This window comes from Periplaneta americana, chromosome 1, assembly GCF_040183065.1.
Source record: "Periplaneta americana isolate PAMFEO1 chromosome 1, P.americana_PAMFEO1_priV1, whole genome shotgun sequence".
In the NCBI taxonomy this organism is placed as follows: Eukaryota; Metazoa; Arthropoda; class Insecta; order Blattodea; family Blattidae; genus Periplaneta; species Periplaneta americana.
Genome location: NC_091117.1, coordinates 123,644,654 through 123,656,766, shown reverse-complemented (window position 1 = coordinate 123,656,766; position 12,113 = coordinate 123,644,654).

Sequence of the window (12,113 nt, the reverse complement as noted above, 5' to 3'; positions counted from 1 at the left end):
ACGGGGTCAAACATCCTGATAGAATTAATATTTAACCCTTGCCGTGACTTTCGGTGAAGTCCGGAGGGCCCAATTAGTCAAATCCACTCTCCTCATCTCCACGCTTGGGCCCCCTGGAATTTAATAAGATGCGAAAGAGATAGTGGTGTGCGGAAAGCAACGGGATGTTACCGCATTTAGGCCTATCCTTCCCAAGAAAACTGCAAACATGAACAAAGGAAGCTTTTAATAGAAGAAGAAGGGTCTTCTGCGGACCTCTGGAAAAAGAACTAAGGAAGAGACTAGTGAAGTGCTTTGTGTGGAGTGTGGCATTGTATGGGGAAAGAACATGGACATTACGACGAAATGAAGAGAAACGAATTGAAGCATTTGAAATGTGGATGTGGAGAAGAACGGTGCGTGTAAAGTGGACAGACAGAATAAGAAATAAAATTGTGTTTGAAAAAGTGAGTGAAGAAAGAATGATGCTGAAACTGATTAGAAAGATAAAAAGTAAATGGTTGGGTCTCTGGTTGAAAAGAATAATAGATGACATTAGGATACGTGGATCATATGCGGAGGTTAAGAGGAAGGCAAAAAATAGGAGATTGGAGATTGCTGGGTTTGCAATGAAAGACCTGCCCATGGACAGAACATTTATGTGTGTATGTTCAGAATGCCTGGAATATCGTGTCTAAAAACAGTCGCTATTTGCAAAGACTAGTCAATTCCATGCCCACTCGACTGCAAGATGATCGAGATAAGAGGAAGATAGACTAAATATTGAATTGTGGCATTTTGTTTTGTTTTTTGAACGCTTAATTGTTTGAATGTTTTAAGGCCGACGCGACGCCAGTAAATTTGTTTTGTTTATGCCACGAAAGATATTTTTATTGAGAATAAAATCTTTTTTCTTTCCATTTGCAGCCACAATATCATAATGATAAAGTCATGGCATAATATATTAATGAACCTGATGTTAATTACTAAAATAATCATAAAAGAGAAAGGAGCCATTATGTCTAGTTTGTCTCTCTCAAAAACAGAACAAAAAAGGACATAAAAAGCACGAGGTTGTAGTCGAACGCAGGACCTCATGAATAAGATGCCTGAACGCTACCATTATGCTATGGAATAACACACAGTATACTTCAATTATAACTGTAGATATCAGGCAACGTGGTCCAATAACATGTAACATCGCCTGTCTCCGAATTGTAGCGAAGATACCCGAAGGGAACTTTGTTTCAGGAGAGCGGCCACTTTTTCTTTTGACAGCTGTACCTACCTCTCCACCCGACTCCTTAATTCTTAGACTCTCTCTCGCATGTAATCACTGCCGTTCGAGTTTTGGCCACCGCTGCTTTAGCCTAGCCGTCCACTGGCACCGTGAACGGCCGAATATTTGTTAGGCCGTATACGGCCGAATGCCGGACGACCGGCAGAAGAGCCGATCGATCGTCCACTGGAGCCGACACTTCGGCCGTCAATTACCAGTCCTCGCGCTACATGCTTATACTTAATACATACATACATACATACATACATACATACATACATACATACATACATACATACATACATACATACATACATATATACAGCCACCGGCGTGGCTAAGTCGGTTAAGGCGCTTGCCTGCCGGTCTGAAGTTGCGCTCGAGCGCGGGTTCGATCCTCGCTTGGGGTGATTACCTGGCTGGGCTTTTTCCGAGGTTTTCCCCAACCGTAAGTTGAATGCCAGGTAATTTATGGCGAATCCTCGGCTTATCTCGCCAAATATCATCTCGCTATCACCAATGTCATCGACGCTAAATAACCTCGTAGTTGATTCAGCGTCGTTAAATAATCAACTAAAAAAGTACATACATATCCTATATACAAATGGCTTTTAAGGAACCCACAGGTTCATTGCCGCCCTCACATAAGCCCGCCATCGGTTGCTATCCTGTCTGAATTTAATGTTCCTAATTATGTCAGGTAAGGAATATAGCGAGCAGTTTTGCGTTGTGTAACTATCTTCATTTTCCTGTAACTTCATCCCTCTTAGCCCCAAATATTTTCCTAAGAACCTTATTCTCAAACATCCTTAACCTCTGTTCCTCTCTCAAAGTGAGAGTCCAAGTTTCACAACCATATAGAACAAGCGGTAATATAACTACCTGATATATATGTTCTAAGTTTCAGATTTTTTTACAACAGACTGGATGATAAAAGCTTTTCAACCGAATAATAACAGGCATTTCCCATATTTATTCTGCGTTTAATTACCTCCCGAGTGTCACTTATATTTGTTACTGTTGCTGCAAGATATTTAAATTTTTCCACCTCTTCGAAGGATGAATCTCCTATTTTTATATTTCCATTTCGTACAAAATTCTGGTCACGAGAGATATATACTTTGTATTTTCGCGATTTCCTTTCAAATCTATCGCTTTACTTACTTCAAGTAAAATATCCATGTTTTCCCTAATCGTTTGAGGATTTTCTCTTAACATATTCAAGTCATCCGCATAGACAAGAAGCTGATGTAACCCGTTCAATTCCAAACCCTCTCATCTACATATGGAGTTAACTTTCTCAAAAGAATATGGGACAAAATTTTGTACGACGTTAACAAAAGTGATATTCCTCGAAAGTTACTACAGTTATGGCCAGTTTTTCCAAGTAATGTTTAATTTGGCTTAACAAATGTTAAATTAACAGCTGGTTTATTTTTAACGTTTTGTTAAGATGTTTTCCAGTTTTCCAACATAATTTTGTTTAAAATAACCAACACTTAACTTTAACTGTCGTTAATACTATTCTAACTACTCAACAGCAGTTGGTAATGATTTTGCGTTATAAGACAACTTCTTATTGGCTGATATAATTATTTAAATTCTGTACTGTAGAGTAAGTCATGAAACATGTGTAAAATCGCAAGCTGTTACAGTAGCCATGATTCATACAGTACAGAGAGTTGATAAATGAAAGTTGCATTGACTACTATTGAATAATAATATTTATTATAAGTATGGTTATATTTTATAATGCTAAATATGAATTTCTGTTTAGAAAAATCTCAGCATTATGACCACCAGGTGACAATAATTACACGAATGTGTGTGTAGTCAACTGTACACAAAACCCCGAGGAGAATTCCGTATCATATAAAATTCTCTAATTCAGGTCCATGTATAAATTATATGTAATTTCGTCCTAAAGAAGCAATTGCTGCTGAAACATTTTATTATTTACTCACTGCGTATTTTGAAGCACTATTGACATCGGCTATAGTTGAAGAGACAGTAACATAGAATCTAGAGTTAATAGTAGCTGGTGAATTGGAACAAGTGGCCTATTTCTGTTTGTAGGATATTCAAATCTGACTTCAATTTCTTGCCACGTTGAGATCGCACATTTCCTCAATATTAAATGGATAATAGCTCAGCATCGAAATAAGCGTCAGTATGATAATCAGTTGACTTATAAAGATTATCTTCCCTATATTAATATTCCAAAATATCTTTTAAATTATATATTACCAGTCTTACGGCCGGTTTCACAAAGCTTCATTAACGTTTTAATGATTCATTAATGTATTTACTGGTTCATTAAATCATTTTTATATCTCACCAAGCATCTTTAGCCTAACGAACCAGTAAAATTATCATTAAATTTAGTGATAGAAATTTCAGTCTTTAAATTTTTAATTATTCATTAGTTGCAATATAAAATGGCGGAACGTTTCGATGCAGAATTGTTGTATCTGGAACTGCTCGAAAATTAAGAGTCAAATGGAGATAATGTTAACCATATAAAAACCGATTATTTTGAAAATTTGAATGACACAAAAATTCACAAAAGATACCGCGTCACGAAGATCGTGGTACAGGTACTCAACATTTTAGAAGAAACTGATCATAGGTTAGAATATCATAAAAACGGCTGAGACAAAGCTGAAACTAGTCAACTAGGTAACATACAACTGAGTTTTATTTTAAGACATGAAAGTGATTATTATAACTACATACCGGTACCTAAGAAATATTAGTAAATTAATACATAATGTGCATTCAAACATAACAAAACTTAATTGGTATATTAACTCTCATTTATTAGAATTATATTATAGCTAGCGATAAGATATGTTTGCACTGGCTTTAAAATAGGAGCGAAAGAGCTGGATTCTTGGAATTTATAATCGTTTTCTTTCCGATGGAAATTTAATTTTCCAGCAGGATAATCACCCCGCGCACACCGCCATAAACGTTGAAAGACGTTCACGGAAAAGTATGAAAAAGAGGAGGATTGACAAATATCGAGACATCCCACCTCAAAATCCAGATCAGTTCTGGGACTAAAAGTTCTGGCTACCTGGGAAGATTTCGCTAAGGACCAGAACTATTTCCGTGATCTGGTGGACTCAATGCCCCGAAAATGCCAGGCAGTGATAGACGCCGGTGGCATGTGGACAATGTATTAGATCCACATGTGTATGTCTTTTATTTTTCTTTAATTTGTTTGTTTATCTTTGTTTTATTTCGGGAAGAAAATTGTTTGTTTATCTTTGTTTTATTTCGGGAAGAAAATTGATCTCCCAAGAGTTTTTTAAATTCTCCTAGTGGAGCCAGAGTTGCGAAATAATTCGTTCCACTACACAAAATTTAAAAAATGAAGAAAGGTAACATGTACAAAAATTAGTTACGTTAATAAAAAAAAGTTATCGCCGAGAATCGAACACTGGCCCCTGAGATGGCAAGCCAACTCGCTACTGACTGCTCCATCGGAGAGTCATGGCGTAACCAGCGCGACGAGGCATATATATATATATATATATATATATATATATATATATATATATATATATATAGCTGCTCGGTTGAAGTCTACGGAGACAGCGCACATATAAACGTACTCGTGTAAATATTTTAATGTCCAGTACTAGTTAATGTTTCATTTGGACTGAGTTATTGAAGCTTGGTGAAACCGGCCCTTACTCTAAACATTCCTCAAAGAGAAACATAACATGTTATTTTCACAACTTTTGTCTGAACAGCTGTGGTGTTATCCGCCATGTTTAACTGTTTGTTAAATGAGTTAACGGCCTGAAATCCTACATTTAAAGTTAACAAACGGTTAAGAATCTGTTAAGCCAAACTGGTGTTGAACAAATGGAAAAACTGTATTTAAGAAACTGTTGAAGGTTTAACAGTCGTTAAGTGTTCTAACAATACTGGGACAAACCGGCCATTAGTCTTGTCCCCTTCTTAAAAATAGATCAAATTATGGACTCATTCCATTGATCTGGTACAATTTCCTTCCGCTTATTATTATTATTATTATTATTATTATTATTATTATTATTATTATTATTATTATTATTAGAATGAATGTTGAGGACATGTTACTATTATTGGACAATCCCTACCTTATGAGGACACGGAGGACGAAATGACGAAAATATAGGGTATATCCGATACTTGGAGAAAGGTGTCACCTGGGTAACTTTCATCATATACACCTACACAATAAACTTCTAGAAGATAGTGCTAAGTTTTTCGAATACTATTGGATGAATGTTGATACATTTCAATATATTTTAAATGTAATTCGTCCATCACTCTCAAAATGGTCAAATTTCAAAGAAGTTGTACCACCTGAGAAACGTTTTTCAGTGATATTAAAGTAAGTAATACATGAATAATAATTTGTTAGGCCTAAACAATTTTATTTCACTTGTTTAATGAAAAAAAAAATACAAGATCTAATTAATTTTTCGGCGTTCATGGCGAAATTTATGGAAACAGTGACCACGTGTTGCTCAATTCGGCCGAATTAGACCGGAAGATCCCATCTGAACTGGATCCAATCGTCATTCGGCCGTCTTCGGCCGCAAACGGCCGAATAGGGCGAGTGTAATGGACGCGCGCCAATGCATTCTCTTGTTGTGGGATCATTCGGCCGTGTACGACCGTAAACGGCCGAGTTGTTGTTCGGCCGAATTCGGTTCCAGTGGACGGCCAGCCTTAGAGTTTTGACTGTCTCTTGTCCGGCCACCACAAGGAAACATTTCCGGAGAGCATCAAGCGGTTAATAAATTTAGGCCTCTTTTGAGGACAAATATTGATGAGCTGGTGAATCATTGGAATAAATATATGTGAAAGAATTACAGCAGTGTTGATCAAACATTTTGATGTTGAGGCTCCTCTTTTCCTCACATGACTTTAGTACAGCTAAGTTCCAGAGTAGGAAGTAGATTTTAGTAATGCAAAATTTGTTGTCATTTAAGAAGAAACATTTTTATTGAACTAAAAATAGTCGGACATTAAAATTTTAATAGAATAACTCTTAAAATATCATTATTATTATTACTATTCTTATTATTTTGTTCGTGTCTCCCAATTAAGTGCTCTTCGAACCTCTAGAGGACCATGGTTGAGAATCATTAAATTAGAGTATGTGAAATAATGTTATATCTTGGTGTAAAATCCAAAAGAATTAAACATTGTCAGAAAAGAAATATATTGTATGTTGCCCTCTGTTGGAAATTCCCCACAGAGATCTTGCAAGGAACGTACTATTTCTTGCAGTTCTAAGATCAATATCACTCTTTTAGTCTTATATTGAACTACGCCGTATCAACTACCAAATTACTTAGCATTGATGAAATTAGTGATAGCGAAATAGTATTTGGCGAGATGAGACCGAAGATTCACTTTCAATTACCTGACATTCATTTTATAGTTTGAGAAAATCTTGGGAATAAATCTCAACCAAGTAATCAGGCTATGCGGCGCGACTCCGGATAAGCAGGCAAATAAACCTATCGTCGGAACTACGCCAATGGCTAGATGAATATCACTGATCTCTACTTTATTTTTTATATTTTGAACTCTAATAAAATCTACGTATCAACATTTTTATATGTGTATTTGGTTCACTTTGTGAAGGTAGGCCTATAAACTAGTCTATTACAAGAATAAGAACTTACATTGTTTTGAGAGGTGTTAAGAAGTTGTTGTACTAACAACAGACCTTATGTATTGTGTTACTTGTTTTCAGATTGAGGCGCATATGAAAAAAATGAAAGAATTTTATTCTTGGAAAACTTACCAGTTTCCGTTACCTGGACGGACGGAAGGTACCTTCCCAACCTTAACCAATGCAAAAAAAACACTCAGCAATTACAGCCGCATCTGGGCAGTGAAAATGGCTTACAATTTAAATGATCTGAGGGAGAAAATTGGAGTTCTGGTTATATGTAAGTACATAAGAAAACACTGATAAGTCACTGAAATATGAGTACAAAGATTCTTATCAATATTGTCTTTTCTGGGGGGGGGGGGTAGAAATGTGATTTTTGTTTCTATGTGTTCAGAAAACATTAAACATTCATCATATATACATGCAGGATCCCAACAACATATCAATTTTCCCAGCGCACTTATTTGATTTTGAGATTTCTAAGCGGCGACTATGCGGGGGGTCTGCGTAGCCCGTATGTTGCAACGCAGCACTGCCGCTATTGGCTATCGCCGATAAGCAGACACACCTGCAAACGTCAGGAGGTTTGAGCGCGACTGTAATTATTATTTCACCATTGGAAAGTGTAGTTTCTCTAGATGGACATAATGCTATAATATTGTTACAGTAACTTCGGATATAATATAATATAATATAATATAATATAATATAATATAATATAATATAATATAATATAATATAATATAATATAATATAATATAATATAATATAATATAAGTTATTTGAAGGGTTCAGAACCATAGTGGGCCAAGCGCCATTTACTGAATACGTAGAAAACAAGGGTTAAAATTAAGTTATTACCATAATTCAATGGAAACCTATAACAAGTAAAATAAAATATACACATTAAATCTAAATGATGTCAATCTTCATTAAACTATGGTTGGATGTAATAAAAATTAAGAAACATGTTAAAGGAATTGTCATTGCACCAAATGAGTGTCTCTGGACCAAAATGATCGCATTTTAATTATTTGGATGCAATTTAAATTAAGTAACATATTAAACGATTTATCCTTCTATCAAACACGAATGTTCCCTGGATCAAATGTCCTATTTCAATTATGTAATTACTTTATATTTATTTCTAACGGGTGCAGCGGAGCGCACGGGTACGGCTAGTATTGTAATAAAAGTCTAAACACGAAAGAAATTAATTAAGATGTGAAATGGTATTTCTATCGATTAGCCAAGGGTATGAATCATATGAAAAATGTTATATTTATTTACACTTAATCTACCTGACTATAATCGAATTGTAACCACAACACAAAGTAACACATAAAATAACTATCATGTATTAATACTAATGCTGATATTAATTTGTTATTACTATGTTCAAATTTCACTAGCTTCCAGTAACCGGCTCAGAAATCTAGAACAATTTGAATTTTCAGAATTTAAACTACCGAAAACTTGTGTCACTGCTACCAACATAGAGAGTTATAAAATCACTACCAGTTGTATTTCTCAGAACCGAAATTCGAAACGAATTTGGCAAAAGAAAATTCAACCTGCAAACTAGAAAATCATCATAATCTACTAGCTTATGTAGGAATGGGGGAAACACGGTTAGGTTTCTTCCTTAGGGTATTAAGTAAGCTGACCCGGACTATACCACAAGACTTCACCGAAGCTATTTTTTAATTGTGGATAACATAAAATGAGGGCGAGGTGAATAATGTTAAGAGGAAAGAAAGAGAGAAACAGCAGGAAGCCGAGAAAACCCCTCTGCAACGTCTGCTTTGTTCACTACAAATTTCATACAACCAAGCCGGAAATCAAACTCGAGCTGCCTGGATTGAAGACAAGATACTACCACTACCAATGGATAGTACAATCTAGAGAGAGACAGAGGCTAGTAATACAGCCCAACAGGATATCAATATGATTTAGAAAACGTGGGGAAGTTTAAATGTCTTGGAACGATTCTAACAAATAACAATAATAGTGTAATAGAAGTGCAGAGCCGAATTACAGCAGCAAATAAAGCTTGCATTAAAACCAGTGGCACAGCCAGATTTGGTTCTAGGTGGGGGGGGGGGTTGAAAATGTTTTTCAAAAGTTGTTGACTGTAGTACATACAGTAACAAAACTTTAACGTGTCATTACATATAATTTACAGTTTGAATGAAATAGACTTGGACTCTCACTTTGAGAGAGGAACAGAGATTAAGGGTGTTTGAGAATAAGGTTCTTAGGAAAATATTTGGGCTAAGAGGGATGAAGTTACAGGAGAATGGAGAAAGTTACAGAACGCAGAGCTGCACGCATTGTATTCTTCACCTGACATAATTAGGAACATTAAATCCAGACGTTTGAGATGGGCAGGGCATGTAGCACATATGGGCGAATCCAGAAATGCATGTAGAGTGTTAGCTGGGAGGCCGGAGGGAAAAAGACCTTTGGGGAGGCCGAGGTGTAAATGGGAGGATAATATTAAAATGGATTTGATAGAGGTGGGATATGATGGTAGAGACTGGATTAATCTTGCTCAGGATAGGGACCAATGGCGGGCTTATATGAGGGTGGCAATGAACCTCCAGGTTCCTTAAAAGCCAGTAAGTAAGTAAGATGAATGAAATAGAACTTCTCATTGGACTAAGTAGATTCCCAACTGAAGCAAACAGAAATCCATTTGTTGCCGAATCCATAATGACAGACATGCAATATATTATGATTTCTTGGCAACAATGCAGCTATGCATATGCGCAATGCATTATCATGACATGCCAGTAAAAAAAAAAAAAGAAACCCTTATGAATTTATCTTCACACCACATATCGCTTATTGTGCTGATGTGTAAACATGTTATGTAAATTATTTTTCTTGCTGCATATCATATTGTCGAATTTCAGAATTCAACACACTTAGTTTGGCAATGGAGGGAGAAAAGAAGTGGTCATATTTAGGGGTTATGTACAGCTTACAGCAGTAAAATTTTTTGAAATATTCAACTCTTTTTCCTCCATTACTATATCTTGTACAATGATGAAAATTGGTATGTGTAAAACACTGTCCTAATAACTACAGTAGATATACGATTTAAAAAAAATATTTATATATATATATTTTTTTTGCAAATTCAAAATAGTAGCAGTGCACTGTGCAGTGATGAAGCGTTTCCCTCATAACTCATAAACTTTCTAACTTTTTTATGTTCTCTCTTTTTTATTTTATTGCTGAAACTCATATTTACAATATCATGGACTTTCAACTACATTCCTTAATAAATATATTTCTTTCTTTTTGTGTTAGGAGATAATAGTGATATTTGACCATTTTTAAATTAATTTATTTTTTATCAGACACTCTATCATAAGTAGAGAAGTGATCTTTCATTATATTGTAGATATAACATACATAAACACACACAAAAAATTTCATCACAGAATGTTGGATAGTTTAGTTATGTGGAAACGCTCCATCACTGCACAGTGAACTGAATTTTGAAAATAACAAAATGTAAATATTTTTTTCATATAGCAGGAGAACAGTGTTTTACACATGCTAATTTTCATTATTGTACAAGATACAGTAATGGAGGAAAATAATGTTGAATATTTCCAAAATTTTACTGCTGTAAGCTGTACCTAACTCCTTAACCGATTATATCCTGGCTTAGTTGCCTCATGAGTGATGCCTTATTGGTGCCACTTATGACGTTCCAATCTGTCTTCGGACAGTTGACTAAACAATAAAACTGTGGTATATCTACTGTAGTTATTAGGAGTTTACTGACAATAGTAATATTCCATGTAAAGGATCAATAGTTTCATACCTAAAGTCGCTTCTGATTAAGAGGATTTCTATAAAAGATGGTGTCCTGAGCGCGTGTAACATTTAGACAAAATTTGTCATCTAGATCCGGATATGCTGTAGTCTGTTAGATTAATGTGCTGACCGTCGGATTTTATAAATAAATGTTTCACATGTTATCTATCATAGACTGAAATACGTTAACCCGCAGAGTAATCTTACAGCTAAAATCTCATCTATACCACAGTCTAGTATATACAGTCACGAAGCTCAATACATAAGTAATACGCATCCACAGATAGTTGCTAACCACTAGGATCGCTACTATCGCCTCATTACAGAAAATGCGAAATAGTACCGGCACAGTCTATTGTTCCTAGTACCCTCAACAACTCAAGCTTCGTGACTACATACTAGATTGTGCCCATACTCTGAAACATCACAATATAACCGTAATGCCAGACTACCACGGCGAATCCTCGGATTCATCTTGCCAAATATACCATCTCGTCACCAACAATTTAACCAACGCTTGATAACCTCGTGTATATACATTAGAGTGAGCTAAAAATATAAAAAAGTTATGACACAATTTTGAAACAATTTTATTTTGATGCTCCCTTCAGAATATGTTCAAAGTTGTAACTTACTGTTTTATTTTTCATATCCCAACTTTGCAACGAATAGTTTATATTTGATCAGAAATGCAGTATATATGAACAGCCACGTTTAATTGAAATGTCACGAAATCTCACAGGAAATTAGCCTTAGTCTGGAAGGTACCTCAGTTATGGAGCGTTTGGTTTGAAGTATTTCACCATGTCGTGAACTGCGCCTAAAGGCCCTTTTGCAAACAGTGGAGACATCTTGAACATTTGTTTCAACATCGACGGAATAGCACGGATACTTTGGCAGAACAATTCGTTGATTTCTTGCCAAAAGATCGTCATTGATATCATCAAGTAGAGGAGCGGGAGTGATACGTGTGTTGGTCCAATCTATCAGATCCATGTGTGAAGTAGCATTGAAATTGAGTTTTATCTGTCTTTCATCGAAGCAACAGACTTGCTGGTTACTGGCTTGCTCCTTTCTTGCTTGTTGAACCTGCTGATAGGAAAATATTCTTATGCTTTCCTTTTCATCTGTAACATCAGGAAGCAAATTTTTTCTAGATTACAAAAGTCGGAGTTATTTAGAAGGACTGTAGAAATTATGATCTTGTCCTCAGCAGCAAGTTACAGTGGCATCATGAAGTAGAAATTCTTTGTACCATCTTGACATGAGGGATGGCTTCTAATATGGAACGTTTTGGATACATAGAAGTTAAGTACAAATCTCTCTTAGCTG